We start from the raw sequence: 5,222 nt of genomic DNA, 5'->3' as shown, positions 1-5,222 counted from the left end.
TTTATTATTTGGATTTAATGAAAACCTTTTAAGATACTTTATTTATTTAGCATTTATTTTACTATAAAAAGGATGTCGTTTTAAGCTCCATGCATGCATGTGTTTAGTAACGACTTAGCTTGATTTCTAGGGGGACGAGTCGTTACAGGTCCATTTTTGTTTGCCTATTTCTAGATTTAGAAGAATTATTCTCTCTTTTGTTCAGGGCAACAAAAAGTTGCCCATTTCCTACCAAATTTGTAAATCTTTTGAGATTTTATCCCTTTTGGATTAAATCCAAAATTTATTTTTTCCCATTTCGATCACATTAAAATCCTTCAAATTTTTTCCCTAGGAATTTGATTCATTAGGTAATGAATTATTTTAGTTGTATCATTCTATAACTTTCCTTTTATGAATTTGTCTGTTTTTTTTTTTAAATGGGTCGCAGTTATTCTGTAGAAATTGATTTCCTGGATTTCTTTATTGTTGTAGATTAACGTTAAATTGTGCATCGTATCGATTCCTTGTCCATTGTTGCATATTTTTTAGGGGGTTTTGTTTTTGAATCTTCGAACATTTTTAGATGGTGAAGAAGAGGAGAAATTGTAATTCAGAAGAAAGAAGGAAGAAGAATTATAAAGTTGAATTGTTAGTTCACATAAACTTTTAAATTAAAGATGTAGAGTAAACTTGTTTTTGTACTAGAGTTTCTAATATTGATTAATTTCTATTTGCGAGAGATGTCCGTGAATATAGTTACAAATAGAGATGAAAAAGAAAAGAAAATGAAGGCAATTTGAGATGATACTACAACTAATGCATTTATCCATGTTTGTGTTGCTAAAACTTTGAAAGGGAATAGGCCAAATGGATACTTAAGTAGAGATGGATGGAAAATGTTATTAGAATATTTAGAGAGAAAACCGGTAGAAAATATGATCAAAGACAAGTGAAAAATAAATGGGATGCATTAAAGAAGGACTAGCAGATATGGTCAGACTTATTGGGGTTGATGCCCTAAATCTCGTAGGGTCTTATAGTTTGTAAACATTGTATGAATAAACTTTTATGTGATTAATAATATATGATATTTTATTCACTCTATCTACAAAATATATGATATTTTAGTTGCATTAACCATAAACCAATAAACTAACATCCAAGATTATCGTTGTAACTTAAACATGTATGTGGAGACATACAGGTGGATCATGTTTAAGTGATAACCTAAATGGTCTGTAGTATATGGATAAGGTTGGGTACCTTATCCTGGTGACACTACAAGTATGGCCCGCATTGTAGGTGTTACAATTGTTGTAAAGTTTTACAAATGATCTGATCCTGATCATTCATGTATTAGAGATGCGAGCAGGGATATTCCATATAAAGGAGTTTGTATAAGATCGAACCACAAATGTTTAATCTTATTATATAACATCGTTCTTAATAGAGACTTTCATTTCACCAGGATGACCACAGGTAATATGACTTGAATCCTGAGTGAGTTGTGAACTCCTGCCTATGAACGCGGTCCTTTGATTTGTATAGGTGAGAATGGCCAGATTGCCGACTCAACAAGCCTATCATTTTGGGAATTTATCTGATTGGGGAGCTGGGAACACAGCTACACAAGATGGAATTCACTCCCCGAAGCAAGGGTAAGTAGATAAATTGCTCCCTTAGGGGCTGATTCCGGATCTTGAACAATGTGGCACCACATTTCTCCTAGTTCGAGAGGGGTTTAGTCATAGTAAGACTATGATCTATTGTTCATTAGAGGGGTCAGTGGTACTTAAGTATATATAACTATAGAGGCAAAATAGTAACTTGGCCTAGTTGTACTTATGAGCAATCTGTGAAAGGTAATCGTACTATTGATTGGTTATATCCAATGGACACAGAAATATATTTGTAGTGCGAAGAGTGCAGCTGTCGGTCTTTAATGGAGTGCCCGACAGTTAACGGATGGTGGATAATGTAATTAAAGAGTTTAATTAATTATTCATGTACCATTGTACCTTCAAGCTACAGGTTCATAAGATCTCCTTGGTAGCTCAAAAGGATTTAGTTGAAAATCAGTTTTTGGGTTAATTTGAATTGTTCAAATTAATAAGAGAAAATTTAATTATATATGATATAATCAAATTGATTCAATTATATATGATATAATTGTTATAATGTATTTGATACATTATAGTTTATTTGGAGAAAATAAATATTTGAATGAGATTCAAATATATTTTCTATGAATGTGATTCATAGTTGTTAAATTTAATATAAATATGATTTATATTAAATATCATCAAATAGAGAAAAGAAACTATAGTTTATATTGTATATGATACAATATTAAAACTATAGGTTATGCGTTATATTTGATATAACATATAATTTAATATAAATATGATATGATAAGTTAGTTATCATATTTATTTATATTTTTTTATTATTTTTAATAATAAATTCTTATTTTCTCTCCAACCACTTTAGTGGGTGGTTAATTGGTTCTATGAAAAAAGGAATAAAAGAAATTAGTCTCTATTTCTTCCTTACAAGATCTACGCGACACACAAGACTAACGAAGAACACTACACGATTGAAGATTGTCTAGACGATAGAAATTTGCAGAAACGTTCTATTCTTCAATCTTCTTCCTCCTCCAAACTCAAACAAACCCTCCAAACCAAAATAGTCAGAGTCCACTACTCTTGGGTTTCTTACCCTGAGAATACCAAAGGCTCACTGTGGTAGTGTCTCCTTTTGGTTCGAGAAGTTCTTGAAGAGGGTCTTCAAGTTTTGTTGTGTTAGAGGTTCATGACCGTTCGAGGGATATACACGAAGAAAGCTTGGGATGTTATAATTTGTTGTGTTAGAAGTTCTCTATTTCTCCTTTTGTTGTGTTAGAGGTTCATGAACGGTTCATGACCGTTCAAGTTTTGTTCTCTTGAACCTTTTTTTCTTTGTAAAAAGCATGTTATAATTTGTTTTTGAATGTATATCTTGTATGTTTACTGTAAATTTAGTTTTTCAATCAAAATGGAATTTGGACGATCCGCTTCCGCTCAAGGATCTCTGTAAAATGTGTTCCTTCAAGACTTGGTTGGAAACAAGACAAGCTTGGGATGGGATCCTTTAAGATAAACTATTGATGCAACAAATGAGTGGTGGGAAGATAAACTAAAGGTATATCATTTATTTGTATAGTTAATTTATTAGGAAAGAAAATTATAATTAAATACTTCATTAATTAATCTCATGTAGGTTAAGCCCGAGGTAGCAAAATTTCGAGCAAAGGGGTTACAAAATGCAGACCAATTGGATATTCTTTTTAAAGATATAGCGGTTATAGGAGATGGACCATGGGCACCCTCTCAAGGATTTTTATCTGAGACTATTGAGGGCAATTCATCTAGATATGTAGGTGATAATGATGATATATTTGGAGATACATAGCTTAATAACACTAATGATACTGAATATTCATTATATACTACTAGTGACCACACTTAAGAGAAAGGGAAAAAAAAAAAAGAAAAATTATAGGATAAAAAGTAACGTTGATAATAAACTTTGTAATCAATCGGAATGTGTGTATGAATAATCGATAATGGGAGAAGAGATCTACCAGGTTGTAGCATTCTTGAAGTGATGAATGCTTTACGAGACATACCTAGAATTGTGAAAGATAATGAGCTCTTCATGAAAGCTGCAAACATCTTTACAAAAAGAGAAAATAAGGAAATGTTTATAGTACTACAAGAGCATGAGCTTCAAGTTGCATGACTTAAGCAAAATAAAGTTTGACCCTAGATACTCAGAAAATGTTTGTTTTAGATATTGTGACTTTGAATTGTTTAGATAATTAATGTACTTGAATGTTACCTTTGTTATGAATGTTTTATCATCAAAATTTGTTTTTAATTTCTTCTTTTAATTTCTTTATGCTTTTCACATGACATCTGGTGTTACAATATTGATAATTATGATTCTTCTGATAAAAGTGACATTGAATATGAATTCGATCAATTAGTAAATGTGGAATGTGATGTTTGTAGTGCATCATTTTGTGATGCATGTTTGTAAAGAGTCTTGTAGGACATCTTCTCATACTGGTTACAAATTTGTTATGGAGATATTGAATGGTCATGAGGATATGTCACCAACAATTTAGGATGAAAAAACATATATTTAAGAAGTAGTTAGTAGTACTTGAACAACAATATAACTTTAGTAAATCCAAACGTATGTCCTTGGAGGAAGATCTTGCAATTTTTTTTTATTACATTAGGTCATAGTTTCACGAATAGAATGGTTCAAGAGAGATTTCAGCACTCAGGTGAAACTGTATCAAGATGGTTTAACATAGTGTTAGATGTTATTTGTCGTGTGACTATAGATATAATTAAGTCAACAGATTGATAATTCAAATCTACTTCTGATAAAATTAAAAAGGACACTCGATATTGGTCGTACTTCAAAGATTGTATTGGGGCAATCAATGGTACTCATATATAGGTTGTAGCACCTGAAGGAAAGCATATACCGTGTATTGGTTGAAAAAGTATTACCACCCAAAACATTATGGCAGTTTGTGATTTTAACATGTGTTTTACATTTATCTGGACTGGATGGGAGGTGCAGCTCATGATACTCGAATTTTTGTGGAGGCATTAAGAAGACCAAATTTAGGATTTCCACATCCACCTAAAGGTCAGTATGCAAGAATAAATATATTAATATTTATAATATTTTTTAAATATATGTTTTTATTGTTAAGTGTTTATTTGATTATTTTAGGATATTTTCTTGTAGATTCTCCACAAATGAAATGATATTTAGGTCCTTATAGAGGTGAGAGATACCATCTTGCTGATTTTCGACGTGGAAGCCAACCAAGAGGTATGAAGGAAGTTTTAATCATAGACATTCCTTGTTAAGATGCATAATTGAGAGAACATTTGGTGTTTCGAAGAATAGATGGAGAATGGTTCGACAAATGCATAGTTTTTCATTCAACAAACAAGTAAAAATTGTTGTTGCTTCAATAGCTCTCCATAACTTTATAAGAGTTCACTCAAACAAAATTTGAGTTCAAGTCTTATGACGATGACGAGATACTACTACCTTCAAATGATGAAAGAAATCATGAGGACACCAACGAAGAACATGGAGGTTCAATTCGTGAAATGGAGATGAATAAAGAACGTGATCAAATTGCACAACTTCTTATGTCTAGTTGA

At 31.6% G+C, this 5,222-nt stretch overlaps 3 pseudogenes; all 3 read left to right on the top strand.

The window, feature by feature from the left end:
* Nucleotides 1-722: 722 nt before the first annotated feature.
* Nucleotides 723-3,786, top strand: LOC150033223 (L10-interacting MYB domain-containing protein-like; annotated as a pseudogene).
* Nucleotides 3,787-3,954: 168 nt separating this feature from the next.
* LOC150033222 (uncharacterized) lies at nt 3,955-4,539 on the top strand (annotated as a pseudogene).
* Nucleotides 4,540-4,563: 24 nt separating this feature from the next.
* Nucleotides 4,564-5,222, top strand: LOC150033221 (uncharacterized; annotated as a pseudogene).

The sequence above is a fragment of the Benincasa hispida genome, chromosome 10 (genome assembly GCF_027475165.1).
Source record: "Benincasa hispida cultivar pf3 chromosome 10, pf3_genome.v1.1, whole genome shotgun sequence".
NCBI lineage: Eukaryota > Viridiplantae > Streptophyta > Magnoliopsida > Cucurbitales > Cucurbitaceae > Benincasa > Benincasa hispida.
The sequence above is the reverse complement of the archived record's forward strand: the minus strand, read 5'-3'. Positions and strand labels throughout refer to the sequence as shown.